General features: G+C 43.0%; 1 pseudogene; it reads left to right on the top strand.

Moving 5' to 3' along the window:
- The first annotated feature begins 17,396 nt into the window (after positions 1 to 17,396).
- Positions 17,397 to 17,565, top strand: LOC126413583 (U2 spliceosomal RNA; annotated as a pseudogene).
- The last annotated feature ends 2,382 nt before the right edge of the window (positions 17,566 to 19,947 follow it).

The following is a 19,947-nucleotide window of genomic DNA, read 5'->3' as shown; positions in this document are numbered from 1 at the left end:
ATCTGCAAGCATTGTAAGTGGTACGGATAGTGGCAGTTGTCAGGAATGTTCCACATGGTCGTCTAGTATACTCTCTGCAGGCTACATAGTGCTGATACTGGGATCTTTTATTTTCACCTTCACGTGAGTGTACCTCCTTTTGGAACACATTTCCAACCGTATGTCCATACGACGATTTTTGCTCCTTATCGACTCAGAGATTGTTTCCTACAGTTTGCCGCATTTATCCATAATCGCCCTGTATATTATGTTTTTTTTAACAAGTGATCGATGTTTTATTTTATAGAGTGAACTGACATGAAGGTGTGCTCATTTGTCATTGAGTAGTGTGACCTTTTCAAATCGCATCGTGAAGCTACAATAAATATTTATTCCATAAAATTGCCAGTTTCTGCTCAATCGTTTTGTTGCCAGCAACGTAGGGCAGAGCATTTTTGCTATAATCAGATTCTAATGTAGGGCCCCAGCTACGATTTTAAGTAATGATATCTTACGTCGGTTGAGACTGTTCTCCCAGGGGTCTTTTAATTAGTCTTATCTGCGGCTCACTCGAGCCAAATAAAAAAAAACGAGTTATGATTGTCGGTGTAGCTATGATTGGGACTGCTGGACTGTGTCAAGTGTTTGTTTTCCAAACCTGTTAGAGTGTCTAAATGATCCACTCTCTGAGTTGCGTAGAATAATAACTTTATTTATCAGAACAGTGAACAGTTGCATTCAGCTCACTTATGAACCGTTGGGAGACGTTTCAAATGAGTGTAGATTTGCCTCTTAAAATATTGAAGCAGTTGAAGATGAGCCAGTAGTAAAGCCATATGTAACCATGTACAGTTTTCCGAGAGGAGTGCTAGTTCTGCAAGGTTCGCAGGAGAGCTTCTGTAAAGTTTGGAAGGTAGGAGACGAGGTACTGGCAGAAGTAAAGCTGTGAGTACCGGCCGTGAGTCGTGCTTCGGTAGCTCAGGTGGTAGAGCACTTGCCCGCGAAAGGCGAAGGTCCCGAGTTCGAGTCTCGGTCGGGCACACAGTTTTAATCTGCCAGGAAGTTTCATGTGTTGGATAGTTTTCTAATATGCTTGTCGATCGCGTCACGTCACTCTTTTCAGTTCTGGCGCACAGTGACCGCGTAAAGATGCCTAGAAAATAGTGTCTCCCGCCATGTACGAGTGTCTGTGAGAGATTTCGCCTGATTTCATACAGCTCACACAACGTAACTTTCAAACGTTTTCTTCTTCATGACAATTCTTGGCCGTACACTGCATGGGCAATGAGTGCGCTGCTACCGCATTTTCGATGGGATGTGTTTGATCACCCACCATACAGGCTGCACTTGGCTCCCTCCTATTATCATCTCTACTCACATTAACTGCTGGCTATCAAGACAACATTTCGGCACAGACAAGGAGATACAGATCAGCGTAGAGAATTGGCAGAAAGCACAGGCTGCTGCCTTCTGCTATGAGGGTACTGGAAATATCTCTGTCGGAGCGGTGACTATGTACAGAAGTAGCTGGAAGTATTGAAAATAAAACATTTTGATTTTCACTGTGGTTTCCATTTTGCGACTGATCGAAATTTACTTTCCGAATAGCCCTCGTACAAGGAGAAGTAGTCTCCACCTCCTTAAAAAAAATCGCTTGTTTCTTTAAGAAAAATTAATGTGGTTTTTCCAAATAGATCTGTTTCACCTTTCATATATACAGTCTCTGAATTTTCTATAACAGTTGTCATTTAAACACTGATATCATACCTTTCTCGCAATATAGTAGATTTCAGTAAGTTGAAAGTTCTTCACATAAAAACATGTTTCAGAAGATATATTTTAACGCACGGAACACCCAAGCTATACTCAGTCATTATAGCACATTCAATGGGCTGTGACACTGCATCGACACCGTCCACTTTGTGCTTAAAACAACGTCTAAATTCTAGTGTTGACTTTATCATTCTAGGACTCGGTGGTGAAGGAAGCAATGGAAATCAGTTTAGCGATGGATTTAATCAATAAAGATGGGTGTTTCAACATGTACGAGACATGAAATCCGACTTCCTTTTTATCATCTCGCAAAGATGTCGCTTTAGTGCATGTCGAATTCATGCATCAATATCCCTGTATGGATCGAGCGCCTAACCACAGATTCAGTTTACACAAAGCTTCTTGCCACCGAGCAACATCTCTAACCCTTAAGTTTCTGTGGACGAAAGCGCAGTGACGTGGCTCTCATGTTAAAATAAGGGATGAGTATGTTATAGCTTCAGTCTGTCCACTCTCTAGGGAGATGACCGAAATATCAGTTCAAGAAATGGAGTTTCTGCGACCGCACGTCCGAAATCTAATGCATCATTATGTTAAATATTTGGCTGCATCCTTTGTATACATTTTTCTCCAACTTTAATCCTACCTCAGCCCTATCTGCGACATAATTAAAGTCGCCCCTCGAGTTTTCCGTGCAGTCACCTCTTGTTCCCTCGCATAGTAGTGTATAAATACGCAGTGTGCCAACGTTTCCCTAGCAGGTGTGTTGCAAATGTAAGCAACAAGAGTTTTCCTGAGAGGCGAAAGCGAAAGCTTCGCGGCGCTGCGACGCTGGGCGACGTGTCACTATCGCCGTCCTTGGCGCAACCGTCACTCTAATTCCTCGCCTGATTTATAGCAGTCGTTAGGCATTAGAGCTGTAGGGAGCATTTGCCACAGTAAAGTTACTGAAATTTATTGCCTCATTAGGCGGAAGAATAACAGTAGCAAAGACGTAATCTTTCCTACTCACTAATCACAAGTTGGCAAGTGAAAGGCGTTCTTGGGAACAATTCCAGCTCCCTTCAGATTTACAAACTAAATTAATCGAGGTTACTTGCAAGACAGTTGACGATCCCCGTATCTAGGATCACTCAAAGACACCGACTTGTCACATAGAGGCTTAATTGAATAGTGGCTGCATAATAGCTCATTTGAAGATTTTTCGTTCGTTTATAAGCAAAACACTTACATCATTTGTTTAACTGTAATTAATGGTTTCGTCAGAATTAATCTTCCTATCCGAAAGTATAACATGCAAAAATAAAACCATTTCCAGCTATCGTCTAAATTCTTTATAGAGTTGCGTAAAAGAAATATGTAAGTGAATGTACCGGCTTACCTGAAATGCCGCAAGACGTTATTACCGCCGGTGTCGGATAGTGCTCGTTATTACAACTGAGGAATAATCTCTTATCTTTTTTGCTTATTTCAGTCCCTTCGCCGCTCATCTGGGTGAAGGAGCGCAGGCAGCGGTACGTTGCCGTTCTTCTGTATAGGTTACAAGGATAGTTTCTAAAAAAAACTAACATTTAAAATAAGTACATGTGTTTAAATCCACTGGGTGGTTATAATTAAAGTTTCCCTATTTAACACATTATAACATGGAAACTAAGTACCATACGAGGACCAAACTTGGTAGCGTTAATGCCAAGGACATGGGGAAGAGAAATAACGCTGAATCACTTAAATTGAAACACTTTTAATGTGCTGCTGTGTTTCATCATACCATTACATACCGGTGCCATTACTGCTGCAGGAGAGGCTCAATATGGTGCCCATCAGTGTCCAGAAGAGTCTGAAAGCCAAGGATTGCATTCTGCACAGCAGGTGTGTTGGCTACCTCTCTTGATATGCTGCGCTTCAGATCAGCACATGAGCGAATGTTCCCCTGGTAAAAACGCTGTCCTGTAGGTAGCCCCACAATCAGAAATCACAGGGAGTGAGATCAGATCCAAGCATTTGGAAACGATCGGCTGATAATTCGATCGTTTCCAAATGCGTTTCGGAGTAGCAGGCGAACTTCACGAGCGATGTGCGGTGGGGCCCCATTTGCACGAAACCTGTTGAGTTCAATGCGTCTCTCTGCTGTAGGACGGGTATGACACGACGGCAAAGCATATCGCAGTAACGCTGGCCATTCGCACTGCACATCTTTGATCCTTGAGCGCCAGCCTGTTCAAAAAAGAATGGGGCAATGATGAAGTATGCGTGAAGCCACACCATATGGTGACACGTTTTCCAAACGAAGGAACTTTATGCTCAGTGACTTGAGGTGAAGATCCCCACACTCGGTCTGTCTGTGTGTTAACTCCACCTGTCAGAGAAAAATGAGTTTCGTTTGTCCATAGGATGGTCCAGACTTCAATCCTTGCGAGAAAGTGGAGAACGAAGTCAACACGTCGTTGTGCATCCTGTGGTGCAAGCTGCTGTACAATATGGATCTAGTGTGGATACTGAGAATGCTTCGAAGCACCTTCCGTATAGTGGACCATGGAGTGTTCAACTGTCGTGACACAGCATGCACACTGCCTGACGATCGTGAATTGCGCGCAGCGTTGTCTGCCATGGCGACAGCGATTTCATCAAACACCTGTGGTGCAATCGGTCGTAGGCCTCTTCCCGAAGCGACGCCCAGTTCTCGAGTTGATTCGAACTTCTGCACCACGCTCCGCACTGCAGGTGGAGAAAGAGGACCCTTCCGTAATCCTTACATCCGGCGATGTTCTCGAAGTGCAGCTGCAGCATTGCTGTTGTTTTGATAATAGAGCTTTACCAATAATTCCCTCTTCATTTGTTCTGGCTCATGTTGAAACATCGATAAGTGCACTGCGAGTGGTCAGGTGTGTGAGACTGTGGATCACGATGACTGATCACGGCACCTGGTGGCCATTGTTGCAACTGGACGGTCGGCGCTGTGACGCATGGAAATCATGCACCCCATTCACTGGACATTAGTGCCACCAAGTTTGGTAGTCGTAAGGTAATTAGTTTCCGCGTTATAACGTGTTAAATAGGGAAAGTTTAATTTTAACCACCGGGTATAAAACATTTTTAAGTAATATGTTGTCTCTTAAAACACAGACAAACTTTTTTAAAAGCGTAGGACTCATTTTACTGGAGTCACAGAAGTGAAAAGTAGATGAGGAGAGTTTTTGGAATGTTTTAGAGAGAATATAATACGGAAGAGCTGGCTGGAGACTTGTACCCAAAACCAATCATTGGCAAAGTCAGAGGGGGAACGCTGCCGGGTTTTGGGGGTTGATATTTCTTTGGGCGAGGGGGTGGGGGGACGTCGCTATTGGCCATCGAATTTGGCGCCTCCACGCATGCGCACTTCCTGCCTAAGACTGACATAAATAGGGGGCTCTGGTCATGCCTTAGCAGTGTGTTCGTCGCACCTGAAGATGTCGGCCAGTTGCGCTGATGAAATATTGTGGAGTTTTCAGTATGACATCCTACTCGTCTCCCGAGAACCATATATACAACATGTCCGTCGGGAAAGCCTCAAGCAACACTTTGTTACAGTTGTTTTTCGTTGTGGTGAAAGTATCTTCGGGTTATAGTGTCACCGAAATACCTGCGTCATTTTTAGGCCTGTTGACTGCTTTTGAATAAGTTCATATAGTGCAAAATAGTCAGCAAGTTTCAACCCTTGTTTGAGCTATGAAGAAGCAGACAATTTAGATCAGTCGTATCCAACCCATGGACGCGGGCGGTGTGCGGCCCTCATCGGCGTAGTCTAGAGTCCGCGGCAGTTCTGGGACACATAATATGTAATACAGAGATTTTTTCATGAAATGATAAACCACATTTAATACATATGTTTCAGTACTCAAAATTACGAAGAAAGGAAAACTAGATAGTTATAGAGCCAACTGTGAGTTTCGAATGCACCGACATACACTATAACATTCGTTACGTCTTTGTTACTTGCGTTTGCTTTTGAATGCTCAGTAATCTGGCAATCCGTGAATATAAGGTATGTGATTTCGTTCTTATAGGCCGTATAATCTTTGGGTATAATGACAAAGCAGCTTTCAGTTAATAATTGTTGTATGATACCGTAATATTGCTTTGTTTTCCAGTGAGCTTTAAGTCTCTGTCAGAATGTCTACAGTGAGAAGGAAGTTTCGGAGGAAGCAAATCAGGAGAACAAATCAAAATTTCTTTATTGAAATAAACAAACAAGCAGTGTGCTTGATTTGTAACGAAACGGTTTCAGTGCTACGGAATATCGTATCAAGCAACATTACTGCGTGAAATGATATCCTTCGTCTCATGATACAAGTAATTTGCAGACCAATTTCTTGAAGACATTGTGCTAGTTTCAAACTTTGAAAAAACACATTTTTGGGATCTGTGAAAAATATCCCACCTCTTATTATCCTAAAATATTAACAAGAAAGAAACGGGGGAAAAAATTGTAAATTCTTAGGTGTCCCTGATGAAAACTTAAACAGGAGGAACCACTAGTTTCGGCTACTTTTTCCTTAAGAATAATTGCAAAGTTTGAATAATGGAAATCAGTAAGTTAATATATTTTGTATATTTTCCTTTACTGATATCGTGTAGGATAGTATTCAGGGGTAGATCCTTGTTTACGCAAAAAGTATCGATTGCACGAAAGAATGTAATTAGACTTATGTGTGGAGATCACACGTGTACATATTACAGGGAACTCCCGAAGCATCTGGGAATATTAAAAACAGCCTCACTTTACATTTATTTACTTAAGAAATTTGGTTGTCAACAAGTTTGATAGTGACAGATATTTATAAGTTCAAGACTAGAAGGTAAAATTATCGGCATTACTTTTCAACGAAACTAATTTTGGCACATGAAGGGTCAAATATCCAGATATAAAACTCATTGACAAACTCATAGAAATAAAATGTTTGACACATAGCAGAACTGTTTTCAGATGCAGATTAGAGATGTTTCCCTTTAACAGTTCCTTCTATACCATAGAGAAATTCTTGAGTAGAAATAATTAGTAATTTTTAAACGAAAAATCTTATAAATGGCCAGAGCATAGCCACATAATCGTCTTTGTTTTGTTTTAGTTGCATATAAGTATTCTATATTTGTTCTGTTGACACGTTCCGCCGGTCGGGGTGGCCGAGCGGTTCTAGGCGCTACGGTCTGGAACCGCGCGACCGCTACGGTAGCAGGTTCGAATCCTGCCTCGGGCATGGACGTGTGTGATGTCCTTAGGTTAGTTACGTTTAAGTAGTTCTAAGTTCTAGGAGACTGATGACCTCTGAAGTTAAGTCCCATAGTGCTCAGAGCCATTTGAACCATTTTTTTTTTTACACGTTACCTATCATAAAATTTATGGTGATGAAACTAAATAACTAATGCTTCCCGGAAATTTAGGAATATGGAATCTGTTTCCCTTGATCCATGGTTGGTTCACTGAATAACTCGCTAGAAAACCAAGAGCAGAATTTCGCACGAGCGATGCTCCCCCATGCTGATTTGTGGGCGGAAGCGTTTCTGTCTCAAGGAAATGTATTAAATTCGAAATGCTAAAAATATGTCTGTAATTTTTCGAGACCATTCTTTTACCCTTCTTATAGACGGTAGTCCTCGGCTCTTTTTTCCTGTCTGTAGGGTCTTTGGACTGGGCGAGAGATTTGCAGTTAATACAAGGGGATAATGCCGGAAAGTAATCTTTAAAATTAGAACTGAGATTCCATCAGGACCTGGCGATTTATTTATTTTTAAACTGTAGTATAACTGTACGATCCTTCTGTGTGAATATTCTTTTAAACTCCAAAGCCTTAGAAATGTGGCACGAATAATATAGTCAAGACAGAAACGAATCCATCACCCACCACAGAGTTAAAGTGTGTATCCCTACTAGCTCCGAAGATGAACAGACTGAAAGAGTGTATAATTTCATAAAACAAATTACTGAGTTAGTCAAGGGAAATTAACACTTGAGATGGGTGACTTTAATTTGATAGTAGGAAAAGGAAGAGAAAAAAATTATTGGATAATATGGAGGGAGGGGGGGGGTTGAGAAGTAGGGGGGTAAAATTTTGCACAGGGCGTAATTTAATCATTGCCAAGGATCATGAAAGGTGGGCGTACACGTAAAAGACATCTGGAGATGCTGGAATGTTTCAGATAGAATATACTGGGTGAGGAGAATATGCCACACTTGGTGGTCGGAATGCGAATCCTCATCCCAGTTCAAGACAAAACAATATCTAGCAAAACTTTGCGCCGCCAATAGGTTTAATAGAAATGTGATTTTAAGAAACGAGGCTGCGCCAGTGCTGATACTGTGTGCAGCGTGGCCCAGGCGAGGTAGCATAAACTCTGCACAGTGCTGAAGCTGTCCCACTATCTCTGTGAGACGAGGCAATGTCGTGGGGAATGGGTTTGTCGACTCGCCAATGTTCGAGTCACGTTCGCGCCAAACATTCTTTTTTCAGTTAAAGCATAAAATTGTATCCAATGAGGTATCTTGTGTTTCTTTGTATTGCTGTTACCTTTATTTAAACATTAAGACGTAACACGAACTTCTTTACTGATATAGACGACCACTTTCATTCGTCCATCACACAAGTACAGCCAGTAGAAACGAATAGTGAATCCGGTAGCATCAACTGTATCCAGTGAGGTACAAAAAGCACAGTAGGCCAAGTCGGTCTTTAGCCGCGACACGACTCGGACGTGCGACGCGCCGAGCAGCGCTCCGCACGTTTATTTGTTTACTTGCTTGTGCGAGGTACTGCGATAGTTATTGTGATCTGGAGCTCGACTGGATACGGCATTCTCTTATCGCCAGTGACGGTAAAACTTGCGTTCGATGAATCCTACACGCTTTAGAAATCTTATGAAATCGAACGGTTTTAAGAGACGACGTGCATGTCGATCCACAGGATCTGATAGGCATCCATCTGTCTATCGTTTCCAGTACGATACACCTCAAGGTGAAGAATGAAGAGGCGTAAGGCGTTTCCACCAACAGCTACCGCTGACGGTAATGTCAGCAAGGTAACCGTCTACCATGCGGGCATGGGGGTACGGACGGTGTGCATATTCGAGCTGCCGTTCGGAGCCCCAGCTGCGCTCGTTGGTGGCTGGCTCTGAGCACTATGGGACTCAACTGCTGAGGTCATTAGTCCCCTAGAACTTAGAACTAGTTAAACCTAACTAACCTAAGGACATCACAAACATCCATGCCCGAGGCAGGATTCGAACCTGCGACCGTAGCGGTCTTGCGGTTCCAGACTGCAGCGCCTTTAACCGCACGGCCACTTCGGCCGGCCCGCTCGTTAGTGACGCATTGCGGCCGCATGGAACGGTCTCAAGCTACGTAGATGAGAAGTGGAAAACCTCTGAAACATAGCACGTTCTCAGTGGCGTCAGACAGGCACGCATCCAGCTACGGAAACACCTGCTGTCGAAGGTGTTCAACCAATAACCCATCTCCAGCGAAAGTGTGGAATAGTCCCTTTCTATCCAATCACGACTGGGCACCAATGGTATCCACAAGAGATTAGCCAACTACGCTCCTTCTTCTGCATCAGAGCTGTAATATTAGCCTTTGACTATGGCCCACCAATGGTAGCCATAAGAATATGTAACCAATACTATCACTTCTCCATCACGAACACGGGAAAACTCCCCTTTATAAGAGGACGCGACACTCTGACAGTTTTCTAGCAGTAGTGGCCACCAGAAGATAGTGAGGAAGATCCCAGCAGAGGGGTCGAAACGTCGATCATTTTAGAAGAAATATGACGCGGCCTAATAACCCAGATGATTTTAACTTCAGTAACAACGTCCACGAAAGCTTGCAGACTTACATAAAGCGCTTGTATGGGCAAGAGGTTTATACCACCATCAGGAGACTGGAGAACCTTCGCAGAAGAAGATGTAAATTACTAAGCGATCTGGCCTTTCTCTCCCTGTGCCGTGATAATGATGTTATTCCCAGATTCGCCACAATTAGCCACCTTGTGCAGACAGTGAAAGCCAGGAGGATGTACCAAAGTGCCAGCCAGGCACTTCTCCGTGAAAGAATCCAGCAACTAGGCAGAGACTTGAATTATGTTAGCTCCGTTTTAATTGATGTGCATTTTTCACTGGCGGCAACTCTCTCACCCCAGGACTGGAATAAAGTGGAGAGAATAACGTCTGATCATTCAACAAGGCTTTCGGATTTCAGTGCTATGAAACAAATGAGAAGTTCGAGAAGCTAGCGGTTAAAGTTCAGAACGAAGACGCTACTGTGGAACCGAAACGAGTAGTGGTGAATCTCTCATCAGAAGTACTCGATGAAGCAGCTGTTTCCGTTCTGGGCAAAGGTCTGAATTTCGCAACTTCACTGAAGACAATACCTGTTGGAGAAATCGCAAGTGCCGTCGAAGCATCCTTGTTTCGTCTTCCGAAGGTGTAGGCCGAAGAAGTAAGACAAGATGTGTCGAGAGTTCTACGGAAATCGAAACCTTCGAGAAGCAACATATCGGCACAGGAAAGGAAATCTCTTATTGAACTCAGGAGAAACGAAAACATCGTTGTAGCAAAATCGGATAAGGGGAATGTTACTGTTGTTTTAGACGCTGTGGATTATCACAGGAAGATGGAACAACTACTAGCTAGTCCAGCGTATCGCAACTTAAAAAGCGATCTAACGAACAGAATCGTTCGGAAACTGAAAAATCTGATATTAGACTCCAGACTGGACAGCTCTATTAGAAAGAATCTAACACCTCGAAAACTTGTCTCACCCAGAATGCATGGGCTACACAAAATGCATAAAGAATGGCTTCTTTTGACGCCTATCGTCAGTGGGATTAACTCACCGACTTATTTTTTAGCACGTCATTTATCTGGTAAACTGAGACCTGTAGTTGGTAAAACAAATACTGATATCAAAGATTTGAAACACTTTTTAGAAATTATACGCACATTGAAGATAACGGCAGGTGACATTCTTGTTAGCTTCGATGTGACATCGTTATTTACTAACGTCCCAGTATCAGTTAAAGTGGGGATTATAAGGGAGAATGTTGCTCCAGATGTTTATGACTTAATTGAACTATGTCTTAGTTCGAGCTATTTTAAATACAATGGTGAATTCTTTGAACAGGCTGACGGCCACCACCACTCAGCCCAGAAGCAAGCAGTACTCAACACTCTGTCCTCACGTGTCTTCCGCATCAGCGATGACGACAGCTTGGAATCAGAGTTAAATTTTTTAAAGAGGACATTGAAGGCAAATGGGTACGATAGTTATTCAATCGACAGGGCTTATAGGCGGAATATTTACAACGGTAATAAGAATGACGAGGAACCGCCTTCCCATTCCGTTAGGTTACCGTTTTTTTCTGGGGTCACTGACTGAATAAGCAGAATTATAAAGAAAAATGGTATTTAGACATCTTTCTTTAGACAAAACAGCCGGCCAGTGTGGCCGAGAGGTTCTAGGCGATTCAGTCTGGAACCGCGCGACCGCTACGGTCGCAGGTTCGAATCCTACCTCGGGCATGGATGTGTGTGATGTCCTTAGGTTAGTTAGGTTTAAGTAGTTCTAAGTTCTAGGGGACTGATGATCTCAGATGTTAAGTCCCATAGTGCTCAGAGCCATTTGAACCATTTTTTAGTCAAAACAAAATGAAAGATTTTTCCCGACGGAAAACGGATGCACCTGATTGCTTCCACAATGCAGGCGTCTATCAAGTGACATGTGGTTGCGGCAAAGTGTATATAGGTGAAACGGGAAGAACTGTTAAAGAACGCATTAAGGAACGCGAGCGGTACATGCGGCTAAAACAAAGTGCAAAATCGGCAGTAGCGGAACATCGTAACTGTGGCTCTGACATCGATTTTAATAACGTAAGTGTGCTGGCTAAGGAAAAAACATTTATAGAAGAAAGGTCCGAGAAGTGCTTGAAATTTCCAAGAATGCATCTAATTTCAATAGAGAGGACGGCTATAGGCTTCCGGCATCGTGGCTCCCCGCCATCAAGGAAGTGAATACGCGACCAGGGTGTGTGAGCGACATAAACAACGCGCTGAAAATCGCCTCGGGGGTCAATAATATTTTGGGTAAACATTCCCCCTCTCTTGCTCTGTCCGATTCGAATCTAGCCAATGATGACGACCAACCAATAGCAGCAGCAGGAATTTCAACCAATAAGCCTTCTCCAACGAAAGTGTGAAATAGTGCCTTTCTATCCAATGACGATTGGCCACCAATGGTATCCACAGGAGATTAGCCCTTCTTCATCAGAGCGGGAATATTAGCCTATGACTACGGCCATAATAATTCTTAACCAATACTATCACTTCTCCAGCACGAACGCGGGAAAACTCCCCTTTATAAGAGGACGCGACACTCGTCTCTGACAGTGTTTTAGCAGAAGTGGACACCAGAAGATCCTGAGGAAGATCCCCGCAGAGGTGTCGATACGTCGATCATTTTAGAAGAAATAGGACGCGGCCTAATAACCCAGAAGATTTTAACTTCAGTAACAGCGGCCACGAAAGCCTGCAGACTTACATACTTCGCGACTCTCTGGATCATACTTTGCTGGACCGTACGCAACACTCTTGGATCCACCATTGCGGAAGCGGCATGCACGTGAGCTATTACGTCGTGTGCATACATGGCTGCAGTACTATAAACTTGTTCCTTTAAGTGAACGTGGAGTGCAGAACATTGGACCTCCATGATGTAGTATCACTGATCAACAAAACCCCTACCGGCATTTCACAGTGAGGGAACGAAAACGCACATTTATGGCAGAAGCCGATGGCAGCCATGCAGGGACTCGGAAGATGCAATGACGGCCGGCCGCTGGCCACGCCATCAGCGGCTCTGACAATGTGCGCCCTCTGCTGGCATGTTACAGGATGGCCTGTTGCAGCTAGAGCACCCAGCCTGAGTCACACTTTTCGACAGTCTTCAGCCAGTCTTTGACAGTTTGCTCGTGCATCAGCTGCGGGAGCCTCACACTGCACGACGCCCCTTTGTTGTTTTTGTAATAGCTGAACTTTATTGCTGTGTGTTCTTTTGTGAAGTTTCTTCGCAACATGTGGAGAAAGCTACAAGTTAAGTAAAACTTCTGTTTACTGTATTTATGTGTTCGTTAGTTACTTCTGCCCCTGTCTAGATTTCCTACGGTGACATCTACTGCACCACTCTATGGTCCACCTCTCCTTTGCTGTTGAGTACGAAGTATATGAAGGAGTACACAATACCAATCCATTTCTCTGAAACCACTTCATTTCAATAGTTGCGTAAATTCATTCCAAGAAACGTTTTCTAACGTGTCAGGCGAAGTATTACAAGGAAATATACGATACAGAGGCGCTTTCAATTTGTCTGGCAATAGGCAAGGGTCCAAAAGCACTCCTTCCACGATTCCAGCCCACATGTTAAAACGCGCCTAAAACCTCATTCGTGGGTGACATTGGGGTTATGTTCCGACCAATAATGACTATTGCGGAGGCTGAAAATGCCATCACGAGTGGAGCTAGATTCGTCAGTCCATACTACGTTATTTATAAAATGTTCCTTATATTCCACATGGTGCGAAAGCCATTCGCAAAACTGTACTCGTCGAATGCTGTCTTCTGGCCGCTGCTATTGAGTTAACGTGTAATGATATGGATGAAGCTCTTCATCGCGTAATACTTCAACAACCTGTCTTTAAGGTATCTGGAACTGCCTTGTAATATCACGGATATTTTGCCGGTGTGATTGGTGAACGGTTTCGAGAGTCGAAACTTCTGTTTGTGGAGTATGTCTAGTCCCCGGACCGCTTCTGTCCATTAGTTGGGGACGAAGATCACGGGTTCCCCGAAGGCGTTGCTCCAGGCGACGAAGAGCCTTTTTATTTGGATGGTGCCTTTGAGGGTACCGTGCAGCATGCGCGAGCAGCAGCAGCATCAGCAGAAGCTTGGTTATCCCACTGTCGTGTGATAGCGTATTGGCATGTGATAAAATTATATGATCCATAATAGTGGGTGTGGGTTTGACGTCCCAGCAGTGTAGGGTGATTCACGTTCCTCTGTACATTCCGATGCTCTGCGCGATGTGACAGTGTTGCCAGATCCTCGTTTTCTTACCCGTGTTTTCAAAATGCAACCGATCTGATTGTGCTAGATAAATTTTCGTCTTGAATCTGGATGAGGTGTCACATGCCGACCGCCAACTGCGACATTTTTTCTTTATTCTGTATAAAGGTAAGAGAGATTTCGAAACTAGATTTTCAACTAGAAAACTTTTCCAGGGACAGAGTTAGGCTCACGATAATGCATTGGTTATGAACGTTAGATTAAGACTAAAGAAGCTGCAGAGAGTAAATTGAGAATATGGGGTTTGGATAAATTTAAAGAATCATAGGCTGTTGAGACATTCAAAGGTAGCATTAGGCAACGATTTATTGAAACAGGGGAAGGAAATACAATGTAATACGAATGGATAGCTTTGAGAGTTGAAAAAGTGAACGCAGCATATAATAAAATGTTTCAACGACATGGTTCAGTGTAACTCCTTCGATAACACGGGAGATGTTGAATTTAATTGGCGAAAGCAGAAGATACAAAAATACAGAAAATTAAGCACTTTCAGGTGAAGTGGAATACTAACGTCTAAAAAATGACAAAACGTGCCAGATAGCTAAACAAGTATGGGAGGATGACGAAAGCAAGCATGCATGGCAATGGAAGATACTAATGCCCTCTATATGAAGATCAGAGACATCTTTCGTGATTAGAGAAGCAATTGCATGAATGTCAAGGGGTTAGTTGGTAAGCCAGTACTAAGCAAAGAAGAGACAACCTAAAATTATAAATATATGGAGAGGCTATACGAGGGAAAGAGACTTTAATGCAATATTATGGAAAGGGAGGAAACTGAAAATGAGATGGTAGGTATGACACTGGGAGAAAAATTTGACGGAGCACTGAAAGACATGAGTCGAAACAAGACCCTGGAGTATACGTCAAAACTGTTCCACCTGGCCTGCAAGATATGTGAAATAGGCAAAATACCCTCAGAATTAAAAAAGAATGTAATTCCAGTTCGAAAGCAGGCATGTTCCTACTGGTGTGAATATTACACAAACATTTTTTAAGTAAGTTATTGTCGCAAAATAATGACAAGAATTTTATACAGAACGATTGAAAAACTGGTAGAATCCTCCCTCAGGGAGGATCAGATTTGGTTCTGGAGGTAATACTGATCCATCTACATAATCTAGATCATACTCAGCAAACCACCTAATGGTGTGTGGCGAAGGGTACGTATGACTGATGCCATCTACGACTTATTGTGGAACATAGGTTAAAAGAGGACGTTTATTGCATTAACAGATTCAGAAAAAAGCTTATGACAATGTTCCCCGAAACACTCTCTTTGAAATTCCGAAGGAGAGGTAAAAATACAGGGAGCGAAATGTTACATACAGCTCGTACAAAATCCCATACTGCAGATATAAAAGTCGAAGGACATGAAGGGGAAGCGTTAGTTGAGAACGAAGTGAGACAGGGCTGTATCTTACTCCCGATGTTATTCAAATGTACATTGAGCAAGAATTAGAGGAAAACAAGGACTTTGGAGAGGGAATTAAGAAGAAAAAAATTTAAAAATCTTTTAAGTTTTCCGATAAAACCATAATTCTATCAGAAGGGAAAGAAGTGAAAGAGTAGTTGAAAAGAAGAAATAGTGTCCTGAAAAGAGGTTATATGATGATCACCAACAAAAGTAAAACAAGAGTGTGGAATATAGTCGAATTAAATAAGGTTATGTTGAAGGAATTTAAAAATCTTTTAAGTTTTCCGATAAAACCATAATTCTATCAGAAGGGAAAGAAGTGAAAGAGTAGTTGAAAAGAAGAAATAGTGTCCTGAAAAGAGGTTATATGATGATCACCAACAAAAGTAAAACAAGAGTGTGGAATATAGTCGAATTAAATAAGGTTATGTTGAAGGAATTAGATTAGGAAATGTGACAATGAATAAAAATATTTCCGTAAAAGAGAAATTTGTTAACGTCAAATACCAATTTAAGCGTTAGAAAGTGTTTTGGTAGGTATTTTCCTGGAGTGTAGCCTTTTAGCGAAGAGAATGGTGTACGATAAATTCGCACAACAAGAGAGTTGAAACGTAATGCTACGGAAGAATACTGAAGTTTAGGTGCGCAGGGCAAATAATTAATGAGGTGATACTGAATCAAACTGGGGAAAAATAAATTTATTTTTAATTTGGCAAAAAGAAGTAATCGGTTGTAGGACACATCCTGAGATTAATGAACCGTAAATCTGATGGTGGAGGAAGGTTTGGGAGAAAAAATTTGCTGAGGGAGGCCAAGGCTCGAATACAGTAAATAGGTGCAAACGAACGTGGTTCGCAGTAGTTATTCAGAGAAGACAAAGCTTTAACAGTATAGATTAACATGTAGAGCTGCATTTGGACTGAAGACCAGAAGAACAGAACTTTTTTTCGAGCGTATCGCTTTAGCATAAGTCGGTTTAGAAAAATACGTGATTTTACAAGCATTGATCTGTAAATGTGAGAATTTCAGGTGTCATAATTAATTTAAGAGCTTTAAACACCTACAACTTTGACATTAAAACTTACACGATATAAAACCGAAGAGTGCATTCACCATTAGCAGCATTATCTTGCCATGAAGCATGTGCAAACAGGTCTGGAGGTAGCGAACATATGAGCGTGTAGAGGGGAGAGCGGAATTTGGTTTCCTTCAAATATTTCTACTTCAGTTCTGGAAATTTAGTCTTTCTGTGGTTTTTCCCCCTTAATGTAGGATTTTACCCTTTGTCGCAACTTCATGTGGTTTGCCACTCCTACACATGGGCTGACGAACTGTGCGGTCGATGTGGTGACGTCGACACCAGAGAGCATCGCCTCTTATGCTCCCACGTCACAGAAGTGTGGGACCTTGCACGTGTGCTCATAGCGCTGATCGGTGGGACGACTCCAGAAAATGTGTCCATCGACTGGTTCCTTACCCCTGATATTCAAGCCCACCCCCGACCACGACGTAACGCAATGGTGTGGCTCTTGGGCCACACCGTTTTCACGATCTACGACCTTTCCCTCACCGATGCTGTCTCTTTCATGGACTACCTGTGGAGCCAGCATCGCCTGGCGGAATCTGATCGGAAATATACGACTACCTTTGCACGATTTCTGAAAGTTGCAATGGTCCATGGATATCAAAAGGTGTTCCGGGTTGACTAAGGCACCTCGTCCAGGAATTGCCTGGATCTTTGTCACTCGGACTTTGCAACTACCTTTGCCATGACTATACCTATGATTCGACATTGGAAAACTTATTGCAACATATTATTGGAAAATTAGGAAACACGCCATCTATCTTAGAAGATTCTCACTTCGTTAATTCTATGGGCGATGGGATTATCTCGCCAGTTTCTTTTTCATTTGTGTGTGCTGCCGTCCCTGTTTTTAATTTGCCTTCATTTCTGTTTTTCTTTATTTCTCCTTTTTAGTTCTAAAATCACCATTTGCTTCACACCTGCAGAGAGAGGTGTCTTTCTGAGTAATGTGTCGTCGCCCCCTGAGGCATAGCAGAGTATGCCCCCGCTTTTATTTTAGTTTTATGGCAAAAAGTCTTGCAACTAACAGAAAAAAAAGTGTAGTATATGTTCTTATCAGCTTAATATCTGATACGTCCTGCATCGCAGGACCAGAATATTAAACTCATTTTTGACTCATGACGGAGTGCTAGGGGTTTGCTCCTAATTAATACTGTAAATAAAAAAAAATAAAAAAAGAAGGAAAAAAATAAAAAAGAAAAATAAAAACAAAAAAAGAGAAGAAAAAAAGAAAAAAAAAGAAAAAAAGAAAATAAAAAAACTGAGTTGGATGTGTTAGCTGTATGAATGGTCAGGCTGTGATGTGTGTTTTCCTGCCTTGAGTGCCCCCTGTAGGGGATCAGGTCAGAAGAGCATCCACGGACTAGCACTCAGGCGAGCAACTGAAAAGTGTTCTGTGTTAAACGTTCTCGTAATTATCTAGAATACCTCACCACTTTCAGTCTCTTTGTTCCGAAATTTAGCTGATGATCTTGGGAAACTGATATACAGAGCGTTGGAAGAGGAATAGTTAGTATTTCAGAACTTATAACGTGTCCAATTTTTATTGATGATAGAGGTAAATACGTTAGAATGTATTGCAAACAAATGCTCGCAAAAGGTGTTAAGCAAAAGCAAAAAATTTGGTTGAAAGTTCATTTATATAAATTTTGCCTGCGTCTTCAATGTAATTCCAAATTTGCTTGACATCACGCATAATTATTTTGAGGTCGTCTTGGCTTTCTTTTACGAACCCGTACAATCGTCTCTTTTTTACTTTTTCTTTGGAGATTTCGTCTGTCTACGTCCCCTCTCTACACTCCTCCCTCCACCCCGTTCCCCAAGTAAAAATCCAAAGGGATAAATCTGAGAATTTTGATGGCCGAGAAACATGACCATTTCTGCCGACCTATCACCCAGGAAATGTTAGGCATGTCACCTCACGACTAGGGCAGGGGCGGCTTCATCCTGCAGGAACGTACCCGTCATTAAAGCCACAGGAACCTCTTGTAAAAGCCGGCCGGAGTGGCCGTGCGGTTCTAGGCGCTACAGTCTGGAACCGAGCGACCGCTACGGTCGCAGGTTCGAATCCTGCGTGGATGTGTGTGGTGTCCTTATGTTAGTTAGGCTTAATTAGTTCTAAGTTCTAGGCGACTGATGACTTCAGAAGTTAAGTCGCATAGTGCTCAGAGCTATTTGAACCATTTGAACCTCTTGTAAAAATGCTTGAAAGTCGTTTTCAAGGAACGGCACCCTGTTAAGGTAGTGCGGAACACAATGAATCGATATCGCACTACACCACACATTTACGTAGAAGTGTTCTTGGAAACATCACTACAAAGACATGAGAGCTTTCATCGGACCATCTATGTGAGTTGCGAGTGTCACGAATATCGCTGAGCCGTGCGCGGCTCGTGTTCATGCCGTTTCTTGCTTGATAGCTTGTATTTACGGATCTGTCACCTCGTTAAAAAAACAAAAACAGGAAAAATAAGGTGTCTCCGGCTCGTTGTGTGTCGGGAGTTCTGTGGGGACCCAGCGCCAGGGAGATCCGGACAGCCGGTACTCGCCGACCGCTTGCGAAACACATGCACTGTCCGACGGATGGAGACTGGAGCGGGAACGACCGTTGGTTGGTCGTTCGGTCGATCGTCTCATCGGGCGATTCGTATATGGTCTTTTTACCGTTTCTGGGCCTTGTCAGTTGGTCATCTTTCCGGACGTGGTTCTGTTCCTTCCTTGTGCAGAGATGTCGGGTGGCCAAAGGGCAAATGTTCCCTCTGCATGGTTGGGTCCGAGCCAGTGTCTTCGGGTCACCGTGTCTCCGAGTGGAGTCGGGATGGAGCTGCAGTGATCTCCGGACAGCCATGACCCGCCCGACCGTTCCAGACACACATAACTTGAGTGCGACGACCTTGGCTGGTCGTTCGGTAGGTCGTCTCATCGGACGACGTGTATTTGGTCGTCGACTGCTTATGGAAACTCTGTGTGTGTCGACTTGTGATTTCTCCTTGTTGTTGTACAGTGATTGGTTTTTAGCATTGTAGGAGTTGTTGGTGCAAGTGTTTACGTGAAACTGTGTGTAGCTTCTGTGATTTGCACTGAGCAGTTATTAATGCTGTCTGCGTACTGGAGTAGGCAGTCGGTCGGTTGGGACAAGCTATTGAGGAAGTCTCCGCGGAGAGGTCTCTAGCGTAGTGTTCCGTGGTATATCTTTCCTCGCCGTGTTGACGCTGTCCGTACCGCGTGTAATTCGACAGCCTTTGGTGTTGTTCATATTTTTGATTGGTTATTGTGCCTTGGCCGTTTTTAGACGCCAATTTTGAAGACATAGTGCTGCTGGTATCTTCGTCCTCGCTGATGTTTTCGATTGTCGTGCCGTTGGTCGGGCGGAAGGGAATTGATTAGGTGGTTGGTCGGTCCTTCAACCGTCCCTGGGTCGGGTTGTCATCGGTTTACTTATTCTTATTCTTGGCTGCCTGTCTCACCTAAATTTATGTTAGAGTTTCCTCACCAGACCGACCCTTGGAACACTTCTGACACCACTGTTCTGTTGTTTTGGATTGTG

The sequence above is a fragment of the Schistocerca serialis genome, chromosome 7 (assembly GCF_023864345.2).
Source record: "Schistocerca serialis cubense isolate TAMUIC-IGC-003099 chromosome 7, iqSchSeri2.2, whole genome shotgun sequence".
Classification (NCBI taxonomy): domain Eukaryota; kingdom Metazoa; phylum Arthropoda; class Insecta; order Orthoptera; family Acrididae; genus Schistocerca; species Schistocerca serialis.
Note: the sequence above shows the minus strand (reverse complement) of the source record. Positions and strands in the feature narration are given on the sequence as shown.